At 35.9% G+C, this 17,723-nt stretch overlaps 1 protein-coding gene across 3 annotated transcripts in view; it reads left to right on the top strand.

The window, feature by feature from the left end:
* The first annotated feature begins 4,878 nt into the window (after positions 1-4,878).
* HS3ST5 (heparan sulfate-glucosamine 3-sulfotransferase 5) overlaps positions 4,879-17,723 on the top strand; it is a 148,435-nt gene continuing 135,590 nt past the window's right edge. For all 3 annotated transcript variants that reach the window (XM_087865406.1, XM_045798508.2, XM_045798507.2), the window contains exon 1: positions 4,879-5,111. The gene's annotated coding sequence lies outside the window, so the exon portion shown is untranslated. The remainder of the gene's footprint in view (positions 5,112-17,723) is intronic.

Below are 17,723 nucleotides of genomic sequence, written 5' to 3'. Positions count from 1 at the left end.
TTTCCTAAAATATCTTTTAATACCCTAGAGAAAAACTGCAAACTACCCTGCTCTCTGATTTTTAGGACAACTATTTGTAGTCATTCTCAAAATGCATTCCATGAAGAAAGGTTCCTTTTATTTCTTTCCTTTTTTAAAGAATTTTTACAAACTCCCTAATAGACTCAATATCCTGAGAAAACTAGAAGATATTTATAACTGAACAACAGACCTATAGAAACCCAAAGGCAATTATCTCTTGTATAAATATCCCTTAGGCAAACTTCAACTAATTTTTAAGAAACAGAAGGTTAAACCTGCTCAAGAATTTTTTTCAGGTAGAAAATTCACATTGTCTGCTCTTATATTTCTTGTCCTTTCCTCCTTTAGATCTCCTCAATCCTAATTCCGTTTATCATTCCCCAGCTTGGAAAACATTATGTGGCCACAGCTAATAGTCAGAAGCCTTTGAGAAGCACGCATCCCTGTGTCCTGTTCTTTGCTTTTGGGTTGCTCTTGTGTGTTCTCGTTTCAGGCTACTCTAAGAAATAGTTCTCTTATTTGGGGGTAATATCAGTTTATAGCACAGGCTACAATTTCATACCTACCTTTGAATCTCTGCAGTTCTTTTTGCCCTTTCAGGTAAATATCCAATAACAAAGAATTAATTTGTACTTAGGGTAACTATTTTGTACTTAGGGTAACTATTTTCCAAAATTAGTCTCTACTACCAAAAAGACTTCTTTAAAGTATTGAATTTTTGCTTATATTTTTCAAAGGTAAAGACTTCTGAAGAAAAATATAAAATATTTGCAAAAATTTTGACAGTGCAAATTGCAAACATGATGTTTGCAAGTTTGTTCACATAACTCAGGGCTTATGTAAAGCTTTTCCATGTGATGCAGAAGAACAAACATCTCCTTTATAATTAATCTGTGCAAATTCCATAGAATTGTGATCGGAAGCAAGTGTTCTATTTTTTACTTCCATTATTTGCACACAATAGATTTCCCCTAATTCATTTTTAATCTTACAGACAAGTGATAACTATCCATTGTGTGAGAGAAGGAACGTCAACCTTTTAAAAGGAATCAGAGTAGAAATATCTATAGCAATATAATTGAATACCTTCTGAACCCCTCCTACTCACATAACATTATGCTATAGGTTACAGAGAAACATGACACTTCTTTATCTTCAATGTACTGATATGTACATAGAAAATAAAATATACAAGAAAAATAACACAGTGTGGTTCATGGTTCAAGAGTTATTGCGAGGCAATTATTCACTCAACAAATATTTATTGAGTGCCTACCATGTGCTAAACACTCTGCTGAATTTTGTTTTTTTTTTTTTTAATCATGAGTATATTTAAAAACAGAAATGGTCACTGTTCTCCAAGAAGGTGAGGCTGGAGAGTTAGGTAGGGATTGGGTGATACGGCCTTGTTCTTTACAGTGGGAAGGCATTGGAGGTTTCTAAACAAGAGATTGATATGATCCACTGTGTGTTTTTAAAAGATCATTCTAAATGCCACAAGAAGAGAATATTGAAGGGAAACAAAATGTGAGATGGGAGGCAGAAAAAAATCTAAGCAGCATTCCAGGCAACAGACAGTGTCTTACTGGTCATGGTGATGGTAGTGGAGCAGGAGAGAGAATATGGAGAGGATATACAGAGAAAATGGACAAAGTAGGTAGATTTGAAAACTGTTTAGGAAATAATATCAGAAAGGCTTGATGATCAAATCCTAGGGCTGAAGGAGAAAAGAAGAATCAAATCTACTCCGATTCCATTTTAAAATGTTGAAGAACTTGGTTTTTGGCTTCTCCAACTGATGTTGATGGTGCTGTTTTAAAAAAATAGGGAAACTAGAAGAAAGCTGTGCTTGAGAGGAAGGTATTTATGAGTTTGGTTATAGACAGATTCAGGTTGCGGAGACTTCAAGTCATCCAAGTTGAGATGTCATCTATTCAATTAGAAATAAAAGTCTGGAGATAAGAGAAAAAATGTTAAGCTTAAGATTTGAGAGTCAAATGAAATTATAGCATCATATATCTTGGTGTGAGTGCTCTTATTAGTACATACAATGAGAAATAAAGTGGTTTAAATTAGGGTTCTCTCACTATGAATTAGAAGAATCTGGAAGTGTATCATGGAGGAAGAGTGCTTGATCTTTTTAAAGAAAGAATAGAAGTAAGAAGAGAGTAGTAGAAATTATTGAAATGGCAGACACACAAAACCATAAATACATTGCAAAGTTGTTTCTGGTTGCCAGTAACAGAGGATACCAACCCAGATTGTCTTAATAATAATAATTTTTTAAAAAGAGTCTAGAAATTCACACATAACTGAAAAGTTCAGAGTATTCTACCTACAAGCAAAACTCTGTCCAGGGGTGAAATAACATGCTCAGACCCAGCTCCTCTTTTTCTATTTAAAATAGCAAGCTATTTCCTTGGTGTTGACTTAAGTTCTGGCAAGTTCTATCATGATCCCAAGATGGTTGCTAGTAGTTCCAAATGTTACATGATCACATGCTTATGTCCAGCAAGAAAAGCAAAAGTTGTTTTTTTACATAATAGGTCAAAGAAAACGCCAGAATGGAGATTACTAACCTCTTAAGGTCATGTGCTTATTCCTAAAATTGTAGGTAAAGATTGAGTTACATGGGTTTTCTTAAGCTATTTAGGGTGCACCTCTGCAGTGGAGACATATCCTCCCACCAAATAATGTCGAGAGTTAGGGAAGGGAGATAGGAAATCTAGAAGAATCTATATTTTATTATTAATTATATCTATATTATGGGGAGACTTACATGCCGATTTAAGGATCTTGGACTTAATCCAATAGGCCAAAAGGAGCTCTGATATTTTGAACAGAAGAGGGATCTAGTGAAATGTTTTAAGAAGTTACATCTTAAAGTAATTATAGGACGTACTGGAAAGTTTAAGAAAAAAAGAAGAAGAGAATCTGTTGAAGTGTCCACAGCAATAGTCTAGGAAAGAGATAGTGAAAGCTCAGACTGTGATTGAATAAGAAATGTTGATGAAAAGAAGTAATGAAGTGATGGATGGAACAATATTTCAAACAAAGAATCCACAGGACATCACAAGATAATAAGAGTGAATTTTGTGATGGATTTTCAAACTCTTCCACTGGGATTTCAACTAATATGATAGCATTGGCACTGAGGCAAAGATGAGATCCTTTTATTAACCGTGATACTGGACCCTCTTCCTCCAAACCCAGCTCTAGACTAGGCTTTCCATTTCATTTTATTCTAATTAGTTACCATCACCCTGTGACCCATTATTCCCCACATGTACAGCTTTCCTAGTAGTAAAAAAGAAGGCAAGTTCCAACCTCAGCCAGCCTAATGAAGCTGTCCTCGACTCCACAGAATTGAGAACTTGCAGATAATAATGTGAAAAGATGATATCACTACAATTATAGCAATGGCATTTACTTTTTAACAAATGTTTTTTCAACACCATCAGCCTGCAATGATTCTGTTAGCAAGCAACAGAAAACCGGGTACTGTAAACAAATAGAATTCCAGAGGAAGCATTAGTAGTGTTGGCTCAGCTGCTCAGCAACAGAGGACCTATATCTTTGTGTTTTTCTAGATTTTCATTGTGTTTTACATCATGATGATAAGATGACTGGCCTCCGTGCAAATATCACATCCTCATCATTCAAGGCAAGCAGTTATGTGAAATAGAGAAGAAGGACAGGAATCTCTCATCAATAAAGCGAATTTTTTTACTCAAATTCAATTAGCCAACATATAGTACATCATTAGTTTCAGATGTAGAGTTCAGTAATTTATCAGTTGCATATCACAACCCAGTGCTCATCGCATCACATGCCCTCCTCAATGCCCATCACCCAGTTATCCCCCTCCCCCACTTCCCCTCCAGCAACCCTCAGTTTGTTTCCTATAGTTAAGAGTCTCTCACAGTTTGTCTCCCTCTCTGATAAAGCAAATTTTTGCCTGGATTTCTTACCCAGCATACTTCTTATATCTAATGGGCCAGAATGGAATCACATAACCATTCTTAGCAGTAGGGGGACTGGGAAAGTGAACATTTGATTTGATTTTCTGTTCTCTATTTGTGAGACATAGCAAGGAAGAAAAGTTGGGAATGGTTTCTGGGTGGCCAAACATTAAAGTCTTCCATGACAAACTATTGTTTTAGAGTATACTCCATACTTACATGTATATTACACTCCTGTCACTTTGTATTTGACTTTGTATTTATCTGTATATGTTGCTTTCTCTAGCCTTTAGGAGAATACTTGCATTGTCAATTACCAGTTTTAAAAATAGATATTTTAGTCTCTTTTTCCATTAGCCACTACCAATGTCTGCTTAACTCATTCAGCCAAGTGCTAGAATTTTGGTTTCCCCGAGGAGACAACTCATATTGACTAGAAAGGAGATTATTTTTGTTTATGTCTACTTATCTTGGCAAGCATTACCCGTGTGAAAGAAAACAGCAAAAGTACCAGATGATTCCATTGGGATTTTGTAAAAGTATCACATTTTGTCTTTTATGGGGTATGTTAGAGGCTCATGTAAGGATATATTTCCAAGAGAACTCATCAACCTTGACTTAGAAAGAAATTCAGCACCAAAATCTAGCATCTGCATATCAAAAATAAAATTAGTAATACCACCTGATGCAACGTTTAGAAGAAGTAGTCAATTAAAGCCATATGAATTCAACCGGGATCCTCTGCAGGCAGCAGCATCATGCAATTCTGCCTTCACAATGACATGAAATTTTAAATGACAACTGTGCTAAATCAGGGAGCAGCAAACCCCGGCCAAGTTTAAATTTAGTAACACTGCTAGTTTACTGAAAATAACCTTCTCCATAGCAGATTCTCTATGAATTTCAGGTGACTGACTACTTGTGTTTCTGTTCTGTTCAGAGATAATCGGGTACCCAGAGACTCCAGCGTCGGTGTCCTCTCTTCTCAATGGCGATTCTGGTATCCGCTTCAGGAGTCTCCTTGGCCAGCCTGGAAATACATGGAAATTAGAGAATCCACTGTATATATTCTTGAAAATTTCCGTCGTACACGCTCAGAACTTTCTGAACAAGCATAAGGACTTGAAGGTGAGTGACTTTGGCAGTAACTCACATTGATTGTGGACTCTTAATTACATCAGAAGTGAATATTTAATATGTTTTACAAAATATACAAAAGTAAAAGCAGTTAACATGGGGAAAATAGCCATCTATGTACAGTTCCACAGCAAAAAGGGAAAATAAAATGCAAACTTTAAAAGCTGTTATATGTCATGTCAATGGAAATACAAGCACGATTCAGTGGTAAACTTGATGACTGATCATCAGTTTCACCCCAAAAAATCATGATAATCACAGTGGTTCTCAAATTGTAACGTGGGTGAGAGTCACATGGAGGGGGGTGGTTAGGGTCTGTAAAATCCTGATTCCTGGGCACGTTTCACGGAGAGTTAGATTCACTGCATCTCAGATGTGACCCAGCAATCTTCATTTTTACTTACTCACCCCCAAGTGGTCCTGATGAAGGTGGGTCTTGGTCCTTTGGGAAATGGTGAAGTTGGCATTCAAAACAATACACTTCTAATTTTCAAACTTTATATTAAATGGGGTTTTATGTTGTTTGTTTCCTTTAGCTACAAGAATAAATAAGTAAGGTACATTTAGCACCGAGGTGCTAAGTTAGTGCTCCTTTTTTGCCCCCCCCCAAATTGAATTGTTAGTTCTCTTTGATACACCTTTTTCAAGTGCAGTATGATGGGCAAAGTCCCAGGGGTCCCAGCTAGCTTTCAGAGTGAGCATGTGCTCATCACTGTCTTCAGCTGGTTCCCTATTTTCTGTAATGTTTTAATTTATTCAGATGTTTATCCTTACTGGCTCAATTCTAAGAACTATCTAAGAAGACAGAAATAGTGAGTTATTACCAGGGTCGGCTAAGCATTTTTTCATTTTCGAAGGTTTTTTTTTTTTTTTTTTCTCTACGTTTGGAAAACTCAGTGTTAGATTTTCAAAAGAACAGATCTGCTTAACACATCATTAGCTACTCATTGTCCTTTGCGGATAAAAACTCCTAAATCATGTGATATCTTTATAATAGGTTATATGCACACTTACTGAATATCACTTTATTATATTTCTTTCTCTCATTTAGCAATTTCATCTTTATTATGTGCAATTTTAAGTTTATGTAAAGTTTTTTTGCTCCAGTAACAAAAGTGATTCGTAGAGGCATATTTAGAACTGAAATTGTGTTGGTTCCTTAAAGGTACAACGTGATATTATTTCCTAGTGAAGGGTGAAGTATTTAAGATCCTCTGATTGAATTGCAGGCTTATAGACATTTTTTCTCTTGTCAGGTTTTGTGTACACGTATTCATATTGTAAAGAGTTTCTTGTCAATAAAATACCAAATGGCAAAAATAAACCCTTAATAATTAAAAAAAAAAAGTATATCCCCATGGCAGCAATTAGCTGCACATATTAGTTGTTAGTATTACACAAAGAAAGTGAATATAGACATGGATAAAACAAGGTAGCACTTTTTTCAAGCAATCTACAAATGTACAGAATTACATTAACGTAGTAATGAATCTTCACGTGCATTTGTTGTCAGTATTACTCTCAATAGGCAATGCTCTCACTGCCACATCTGACCATAAAATCCTAAAATTTGTAGTACCCGAACTGTAAAGTCCTCAGATAGATACCATACAAGTTTATGGTTCAAAGAAGTTCTCAAGTAAGATTTAATAAAGCTTTTAGTGCAAGTCTTCTGTAATATTTTTACTTCAGAGAAACATAGAAACTACTCCTCTGCTTTTTCTTTCTTTCTTTTTTTTTTTCTTTTCCTTTTTCCTTTGCCGAGGAGCAGGTGGAGAGAGAATGAAATAGTGTCCTCAAATGAGTCACGTTCATTATCATTGGCATATTTATCTTAAGTTGTGGCTCCCTAAAGAAAACTTACTATGTAGTTTCAGCGAACCCGAGTGAGACAGCCTCCGTACTCAGGAAGTAAAATACACAACGAAACAATAAATTACAGAAACTTTATTAAAGCACAGAAGCATCAGTTTTAGAGCAGAAATGGACCATTAAGATCTTCTAGTCTGGTCCTCTCATATGTAATTGCATTTTTTATCTCTTCCAAACTTGCATATAAAAGGTTAATACAAAGAACAGTCAACATCAGTCTGGCAAGGTGTGACTTTTTAACAAGACAGGCTGAGCAAATGTTTTTCAATAATGAGTTCTTGGGTAAGAAAGGTTGGAAGGAAATTTTCATCCAAGATGAAGGTTGAAGAAGTGAAGAAAATACCTGAGTACTTATTAATGTAATTGAACGTAAAAGCATTAATTATTTTCATTGTCAGTAGATTATCTTTCATGTCATTAATCTAAAAAATGAAAACAGCCAATTTAGGTCTACTTCAGGTTTGGTCAGCTTTATATGGAAATCTGATATTGAAGGAGAAAAAGAGCTAAAAGCCAGGGACACCTTTAGGACAGTAGAGCCACCTGGGGCCATTTAGTATAGGAGAAAGGAGATTGAGCTGTGTCATAATCTCTGGAGAGTGTTAGTGTTATTACGGAGCAGTATAATAATGATATTTGTGAGATAACCGAAAAGATTAAAATGTGTTTATTATTCTCAATTTAAGAAGTTGCAGAGTCACTAAAATTTATGTAGTAAGAGTATAATTACTGATGTGGGCGAAATGCTCATAATATACTGTAAATGAACACAAGCTACAGACCGTGTTTTGATGTGGTCCCATTTTTATTAAAAAAGTGACAGATGCATAGGAAGAAAATTGGAATGGCATATAGCAAAATATTATTAATGGTTATGCTCAACTGATAAATTATGCTTGATTTGTATTGCTTCTCAGGGTATGTAAAACTTTTTCTAAATTATGTATTATTAATGTAATTTGAAAATATTTTTCAAGGTCTGGGAAAATATTCAGTTATCTAGGAAATTTACTTTTATAGAACTATAAGGTAAACCTGATAACATTTGTTTAAAATAGCCGTAAAGCAAGGCTCTTGCGTCGTGTAGTATTAAACTGATTTAAATATGAGGATAGTACTTCCAATTAGATAAAATGATTTTTAGATATAACTCTTCATTTGTGGATATTGCAGTACACTAAAATTTTCAAGTTTCTCTCTTCATTAAACACTGATAACTTCAAATTATGACAATTAATTCCTTAGAAATATCCTTTATTTCTTGTATCAGATAATTCCAATGTACTTTCAAGAATTTTCCAATGATAATAGTTTCCTCCATTTGGAGGATAATTTTATATGTTTGGCTACATTAGTGTTAATACATCTTTGTTCTTTAAATCTCCAGTGTAACATACGGTTAGTCTCACCATTATTACTACTGGCTGCAGTTGGCCTATGATTTTGTTCATTCTGTCTGAATCCAAAGTAATTAGCTCTTTAGTTTAATGACAATATTTGTTAATGGGTTTTTAGGGCCAAATTCTGCTGTTAGAGAGTGGGTGGTGTATTTGAAGATAGAATCTGGCCCTTATGTTTTAAGCACAAGCTGTGTAATTTGATTTCAAAATGATGGTTTAGAGAGTTTGGGGTAGGAAAACTAAATCTACATTTATCTGAAGTTTCTCAGTTTCAAGACACAGAAAATGAAAGTGACAATTTATGTAAATGAACGACAAACCCACTGAAAATTCTCTAATACAGCTATCCTGCATGAGTCGTTCCGTATGTAGTTGGAATGAGAAATGAAATGATAATTTTCTAGCAGACATTAGGTAGATTTTCTTATGTCATGGAGCTTATATTGAATACTTTAAGTGCAATGAAACACTTTTGATCATTGTATCCTTTTTATCTTTATTGAGATATAATTGACATATAACATTATGTAAATTTAAGGTGTACAACATGATGATTTGATACACATATATACTGCAAAATGATTGCCACAGAAAGGTTAGTTAACATATCCGGCAGCTCACACAAGAGAGCAGAACTTAAATGTTCTAACCACACACAAAAATTGATCATTGTATTTTTGAAGGACGCCGTGACATGAAAAGAGCCTTTTGCCTGGAGATCTCTGGGTTTCAAGGTCAGGCTCAGCTTCCTGGTAATGGCATGACCGTAGAGAACTCTCTTTACCTTTCCTTGCGCTTCAGTTTCTTCATCCTAAAATAAGACCTTTGCAGTAGATGATCCCAGTGGTCCCTTCCAGCTCTGAAATGATTACTCTAACTTTATTTTTTTTGAGAAGTTTCTTTTTTATTTTATTTTATTTATTTATTTGAGAGAGAGATCACAAGAGACACAGAGCACAAGCGGAGGGGAGAGGGAGAAACAGGCTCCCTGCTGAGCCGGGACCCCTCCCCCCCAATGTGGGGCTTGATCCCAGGACCCCAAGATCATGACTGGAGCTGAAGGCAGATGCTTAACCAACTGAGTCACCCAGGCACCCTTCTAACTTGCTTTAAAATAGCAGTATGGGTAGGGCACAAGGAGGGCAAGGAAGATGCAATTCATTACCGAGTAACAACTTATTAAGTCTACTAAAAGGCTTGTCGGAGACATTTTGGCCTTAAGAACTCTCCTTCAATGACTTGTACTTTTAGCCTAGATTGGGGGTTTATGTGGGAGGGACTATAGGCTGCTCCTTTGGAAGTTTTCAAGGAGACCAATTTTGGCAACAGTTACAAAAAGAAACAAAACTCACGCAGTAACAGTTGAGATATCTAACAATGAAATAAGATGCTTTGGGAGATCGTGAATTCACTGTCATCATAGGAAAGAAAGTGAATCCCAAGATTTATATGACCAACCAAACTGCCTTTCAAGGTATAAAAGCAAGAGGCAAATATTCTGAACATAGGGGAACTCAGGAAATGCTCTTGTCAATGAGCCCTCCTGGTGGCCACTGTTGGAGGACAGAGTCCATCAAACCAAGAGATGACCGCAAAAGAACGGATCTGATCGTGAGCATTGAACCTATTTAACCCTAAAACTAAATCTGAAATGCATATGTAGATGAGGGTGACAGAACATACACATATAACATCCTATAGAACTAAAGCAACCAACAAATTTAGGAGGACACAACGGGAATAAGCTGGTGCATATACTAAGTTGGCTGATTGCTTTATTCTCAATATCTATGGATCAGTGGATATCCTTTAAACCTGACAAATCAAGTTATGGAAGTATTTAAGAGTAGGAAAAAAAAAAAAGGATGCTTAGAAAGTCATGCTATTATCCAATACTGGGTCACAAAGAATGGGGAGGAGAAAGAAGAAAAATTTTTTCTGTACTCATAATAGGGAATGATAAATACTCTGAAGATATGGAAGGATCAAGGTTATTACGTGAAGTTACAAACTTCATGGTAGGTTATTACATGAACTTACAAAGTTATAAATTAGAAGAAAATACGCACCCTATTAAATATGCTTAAGAAGTTATATATAAATATTAAGCAAGGCAAATAGACCATATAATGATTTTCAAAACCTTTAACAGAAAACTGAAAATATTATGAAAAAATATCACTTTCGTATCCTTCATATTAATAAACGGAAATACGTTTATTTCAAAGAAATTATTTTCAATTAGATCACAGTGCAGAAACAAATTCTCATCTTGCACACAAGGATGGGTCCAAAACAAAGTTAGGCAAAAATTTGAAAATGAAAGGATAGGCAAATGCAATCTAAAGAAATTAGGAGTTAGAATCTTAATATCAGAAAAGGTGAAATTTGTGGGGGGAGTTGACCTGGCTGCCTCAGTTGGTGGAGCCCATGACCCTTGATCTTGGGGTTGTGGGTTCGAGCCCCACATTGGATGTAGAGATTACTTAAAAATGAAATCTTTAAAAAAATTTTTTTAAAATAAGCAAAGGTGAAATTTAGGGCCAGAAAGCATTAATTAAAATGAAAGAGGAACTTTGTAGTGAATGCTTATATTATGAAAGTATACAGTCATCAATAAATAATAGTTTTAAGGGCTGACATAGGAGTTTGTTCAGCAAATAAACCTAACTTCTAAAAACTTCCCAAGAAATAGCAATGGTCCACATTTTAGGTGCCAGACTAAGTCCAAAAAGTCATCTTCTCTGTTATAAAGCAAAGCAATTATATTGAAATTTATTTTCAAGAGAAAATACGTCTATATCAAAGACAAAACCACCTATTAACCAAAAATTAAGTACTTGACTAATGACAATATTTTTTTTTTCATTATCAGCATAAAGGAGTTCCAAGTTGCCTGTCTTTGGGAGACAAACAAACCATAGCTTCCACTAAGACCGTAAATATGTACACTAAAGTTTTTTAATTTGAAGGAAAGTGGACCCTTCAGCTTCCTCCCACCCCAACAGGTATTCTTAACGGCAGAATATAATTTCACAGTTTTTGCCATCAAGAGGTTTTTGCTGAGCAAAAATTTTCATTCCATTTAGGAATGCAGATTGTAATAGCTTTCCACCCTCCTTGCAGCAGGTTTCTTGCCCTCATTTTGCAGACTCTGAGTCCAGTAAGGCACAACTAGGTAACTTCAGTTCCAGGTTAACACATCCTCCAAGCATCATCCCAGCAACTCAACTTAGTTGTCATGCAAAGCTGCTTAGCCTCACAAGTGAAATGGAATACAGTTGAATAGCGTTTCTAATGTAATACCTATTTATAATAAATGCAAAGTGGTTTATGATGGCAAACTTTGTAGAGCATGAAAAATTACGAGGTGAAAAAAGCTTATTTTTTCTGACCTAAAATTGTGAAGAAATGTCATGTATGCTAGCAGGTGACACTCCTATTAAAATAAAAAGAGAAAAATATTCAAAAATAAAAATGTAATACATTGGCCTTTATGATAGATTACTTCAGCAAAAAGAGATTTAAATGAAGGGATTATATTCCAGAATACCGTTTTATTCCTCGAGTTTTTTTCCAGCTTACATAAATTTTCTCCAGTTTAATTTCTTTCTCTCCTACTGGGCCTCAACTATGTGGGCCAGAATTTCCTTGCTTTTGTTTGAGAAAGTAAAGATTGCTCAAATATCCTCTTTTGTATGCTGCTATTAGAATAACCACACCTGTAATAAGTGCAAGTTGAACTATGGAAACCACACATTACTAAGGTATTGGTCTTCTCCTTTGAATAAGAAAATTCTAGATGGCAGTTTCATCAAGTCGGCTAAAATCAAACAGATGAGATGAGTGTCCGAGCCAATATTTTGCAACCATAGTGTTCTGTCTTGGTCCTCGCGCTCGGGTAATTCACTCTGCTCTTCTATTCATTGCTCATCTTTCATGAGTAAGGTATCTATGCACCAGGCCATGACAACAGCATTTTCACCGTGTGGGTCAACACTGCCAACTTTAATGATTGATTTTTATAACAAGGGAAGCAAATGTCCAGCGAAGCCCGGTATGAAATTTATAAACTATACTGGCTTGAAACGTATTTGTTTTTTACACATAGTACTGTGATTCCAGCTGAGAATCAAGACCCGTAGCTGGATATGTTATAATCCAGTGCAAACGTCATTTCTTCTTTCATTCAGCGAGTCTTTGGTTAATGACTACTAAGTCCCGGGCTGTTCTAGGACTTGAGAGGCAATAGTGAACAAAATGTGGCATTTTGGGAGGGACATGCAGACCATAAAAATGAATTGTAACAAGAAAGTGAATTGCGTAATAGTATATAGACTCCACAAAGGCCTAAAAGAAAGCAAACAAAGTAAGACAAGCAGAGGTGGAGGTGGAGGTGGAGGCGGAGGCGGGGGGGAGGTGATAGGACAGGATGCAGGGCAGTGGGGTCACAACCAATACTTCTATATCAGGACTAGCTCTTCAGGCAGATGTTTTTGTATGTTCAGTCTGTCTGACTTAAAATCAGAGTATGTGGATTGGATTTGGAGGGCGGAATCATTATTAAATGACTTTTCCAAATATTCTTATTTTAATGACAAGCCTCCAGACATTGACATTCACACTTGAGATCTTGACCTTAGAGTTTGCCCAAACTAAAGCCGTCAACTCGTGTGTTTCCTAAATTTTAGCTTTAGAGTTCTTTGCCTGGTTTTATTACAGGCCATCTAATTAACAAATGGTCTCCAAGTAATGCCGTGGAATTTCCAAAGGGGTCAAACAGTGAAGAATAAAAAAATGGCATTAAATTTAATTTTTTTGTCTTTTGTCCTGAGAGTTTACAATTTATGGAGTGATTTTTAAATTATGGTATTACTAGAACCATAATCCTTGTCAGTGATGTTAAGCAATGCCACCTTAGTTCAAAAAGATCCAAACATCAGGTAAAAATACATTAACTTTTAGAATTATTCTGATTTTTGAAAGTATCTAGTTATGGACCCTTGAGATAAGATTTTTTTCTTGATTCTCAGAGAAATGAGGATCGAACTCTAAAACTCTATTTAAATGAAATAAGCTATAGAGGTGCCTGGGTGGCTCAGTCAGTTAAGCATTTGCCTTCTGCTCAGGTCATGATCCTGGGGTCCTGGGATCGAGTCCTACATCAGGCTCCCTGCTCAGCAGGGAGTCTCCTTCTCTCTCTGCCTCCCGCCACCCCAGCTGTGCTCTCTCTCTGGCTCACTCTCTCTCTCAAATAAATAAATAGAAATCTTATAAATAAATAAAAATTTTAAAAATTAAAGAAATAACCTATAGTCATTTTTAATGTATTCATATTGTGATGCCACTTTAAGAATTATTTTCCTGTTGGTCCTCATGTAATACCAAAGTTAACTACCAAGGCTCTAGCATCACATTCTGTTTGAGCTGGAAGTGATCCCAGAAATTGTATTCCAACTGCTTATATTTTGCAGGTGTGAAAATGGAGTCCCCAAGAGGGTACTTAATTTGTGCAAGCTAGATGGTATGTGCAGGTCCAGGAAGCCAGTGAGTGGTAGAACTGAGATCGGAATCCATTCTTTAAAATCCCAGTCGAGTTTGTTTCCAGGTACATCACTCTACCCGAGATTTTCCAGTGCTTAATACTAAAATAACGTTTCCTTTAAAGTAAGGAACACTGGCTGACCATACCTTTGAATTCCACCAAGTCATCTTACCTGTAAGTGTGCCTGAGCTCCCAGAACGGCCTCCCTTATTTGATAACCGCTGTAGCACTACCGGAAGTGATTAAAAAAAAAATAGAATAATCTTTTGAGAGTTTTTTCTTTGAAAAATAAATGAAATTATCTATGAAGTCTTGAAATTACTTACCTATTCATCGGTATATAGAGCACAAATGAAATACGACTGTATTATTTTTCAATGAATTGTGGAAGGAGAAAGTTATAAATAGTAAAATGCTGAGTTTAGAAAACAGTGTGAGTAGCATCTGGGCCCCGGGTCCCTTGGCGTCCCTAGGAAATGATACAGAGTCATGTGAGAACTCTCTGAACCCTCAGAAGGGGAAATTATGTAACTCATTGGAAAATAATTTCAGTAGATTTAATAGAGCACAGAGGCAATATATTCAAAACACAACGAAAAAGCATAAAAAATCCTATCTGCTAAGCCCAGGGAGTTTCATATGCAAAAAAAAAAAAAAAAAAAAAAAAAAAAAAATCAAAAAAACTTAAACAGTTAAAGCAGTATCAATTAATTTTCTAAGACAGCTTCTACTTTAAGCATTATAATACATCTTAAGGTGTACATTTGGTTCTTATAAATGGATTCTAAATTTGCTTGAAATGAAAGATATAACCATGGCTTTATATAATGACAAAATTGGGGTTTCTCAAGGCACAGAATAGAGTTTTCATAGGTATTTCTAGGTGTATCATTTATTAAACCAATATAATTTAAATCTTAAGTAAATTAACAAGTATGTAGTAGCAGTAGGTACAAGGCTCTAAATGATTGATGATGATGATTATGGAAAACAGCTGTAAATACCCGGGGTCCAGCAGACTTAATGAGTACTTTGTGAACTTATCAAGGTTTTGATGGTTTTGTCTGATAGCAAATGAAGTTCACTGCACAATTTACCCACTTTTTACTCGTTACTGTATACTTGTAAATCCTATAAGACTAAAAAGCTAAAAACTGGACCTTCTATCTGTTCCAATATTCAAAACACAGTTCAATTAAAGTCTTCTCTAATAAGTAAAGTTAGTTTAAAATTATAATTTAAAACTACATCTGGTTCTTATTAATGTGATGGCTAATTATTAGCATTAGAACATTAGACATTTTAGACTAATTGTTTATTATTTTCAACAATACCAGAAAAGGATGTTTAAGAAAACACAAAGCTAATATATTTCAGATTACCAATGAGGGAGAAAACTGTGAAAAAAACTGATTTATCTTATTTTTGATTGATTGAATTCATTTTGTCTGAAGCCCTTAGTGATGTCCTTGGAAATTTCTATCCCTTTTTTCCTCTCCCCCCGTCCATGAATATTTATGTGATTTAGAAGGCACCACATTTTTTGCATATTCTTCTCCCAAAGGATTTTTTTTCCCATTTTTAATCACTTCATAGATGAATTGTTCTCTGATAACCAAGGGAACTAGTGGACCAGTCTTCCTTTCTATGTAAACCTAGGTGATAGAGTGTCTTAGTTTGCCTCTTGAGCTGAATAAAATTGAATATACCTTTGCCTTACATTGTCTTTTCACACATTATGTAAATTGGTAAAAATAATGTGATTGAAAGTATGGTTTGACAGACAATATCATGTAATATAATATCCAAATACTTATAAGCTAGAAATAGTGCCTCAAGGCACCACATTTATTGTGAATGAGCATTTGCATTTACACATTTTTGTCTAGAGTTCAGAGTTGCATAATAAATCACTTACTGTGGAAAGTAGAATTGTTTTCAAAAGGGTAACAAAGAAATACGAAATGCAGTTTCCTCCCGCAAAGAGCTTTCAGTCTGTTTGGGGAAGTAGAGCACAGAGGCATAAGAAGGAAGTCAGATTACACAGAATTAATAATAAATAAGAATTCTATATGGACTGACATGACCATTATAAATTCTCTTTCTGCATTTTATGTATTAATAGTTCAGTGCATACAAAAGCTTACACCAAAAGTGTATTCATGTGTATTTCCTAGTAGTTTGAACTCAACACAGGGAAGTTAGGTGGTTGATTCTTAACAGGGATCAAATAATGCCATCTCATGCTAGGCCTAATCAGGGTATTTCATTTCCCGTTTCTTCAGGGTGGTCTGTGTGAATTCCAGCTCACTCCCAGCTCATCAGGAGATGGCATCATTCTTTCAAAACTTCATACCTACTGAAAGGCTCAGTACCCTTTCAACCAAGCTTTCCTCCTTTCCAAAAGAATCAATTTTCAACACTAAGTTTTTGAGTATTGTTTATTTTCTGAAGAAAATTATTCAAACCAGTATATATTTGAGTAAATGTCAAGGACATTTGTCATTGAAACTAGAACTGCTTACTTATTCAGGTAACAAAATGAAAATATTCTTTCTGATTTTGTTTTGCAACTCGGCATTGAAAACCATCTCATTTTAATTGGGGGTGGTGCGTGGGTTCTGTTTTGTCCTGGTGAGTGGTAGAGCCGTCCACGAATGGATTAAGCATATGTGAACTTTGGAATCAGACTGCCTAAATTTAAATCCCGAGTTCTGCTACTCAGTATCTGTGTGACCATGGACACCTTCAACTTGCTAAGTCTCAATTTCCTCGTATGTAAAATGCAGATGATACGGTTGCCAACATCAGAGGATGATTGGCGCTAAAGGAGATGAGTCATGGAAAGGGCTGCGTAAGCCTCAATTGCTATGAACTGCTCACATTTCTCCTATTCCACATGGCTTCTCTTGTTTTCTCAAAAATAAAAATCTCGCCTTGCAACACTTTGAACCCTGACCACTCCTTCATTTTCATTGTTTCCATAAACTTGGAAATGAAGAAACTATAAATATATAACCTTATATCATATAAATATATATAAAGCATCCAGGAATTGTGAAAAGATTCAAGAAAGATCGTTTAATAGAATATTTTTGCTCTCGGGATAGTGGTTGCTTTAAATCTGCAGCTTTGGAGCAGAATTTAAATGGCAACTCAATGACTTTGTCATCATAACCACATAAAAGGTCTGGCAAGATGCGTAAATCCGTGCATATGGGCATGGTTGGCAAGCCCTTTGAGTTGAAATTGAACCCACCCAACAAGTTGTTTCATCCAAACAGTGCCTGGAGATGTTTGCATTGTGTTGCATGGCGGTTGGCTTTCCAGCTAAACCCGTCAGGGAGTGGTGAATGTGCACAGTCAGAAGAGTGGGGGGCAGGAGACTCTGTCCCTCCAGACTGGTGAGCAGCTGGAGTGAGTCATGCTTAACTGACACTTGACAGCTGTCCATCAGCTTTTAATCATGAGAAAAGCTTCGTGAAGCAGCAGCTGCCTTCAGCACCAGAGAACCAAAAGAGAAATGAGACTGCCTGAAGTACCATAGCTTCCCTCCCACCCACCACTGCGGCGGAGGGGGGGACGGGGGGCCTGACTCGGGAATCTCTCTCCAGCCAGAAACAGGCAACCTTCAGAATCCAGGAAAGAGTTCTTTAGGCGCACTGCACTTTCTTTTCTTCACTTTCCTTTCCCTTCCTTTTCTTTCTTTCTTTCCTTCTTTCTTTCTTTCTTTCTTTCTTTCTTTCTTTCTTTCTTTCTTTCTTTCTTTCTTTCTTTCTTTCTTTC

The sequence above is a fragment of the Ursus americanus genome, chromosome 11 (assembly GCF_024610735.1).
Source record: "Ursus americanus isolate L20-20 chromosome 11, mUrsAme1.1.p, whole genome shotgun sequence".
NCBI classification, from domain to species: domain Eukaryota; kingdom Metazoa; phylum Chordata; class Mammalia; order Carnivora; family Ursidae; genus Ursus; species Ursus americanus.
This window is presented reverse-complemented; position numbering and strand designations above follow the sequence as displayed.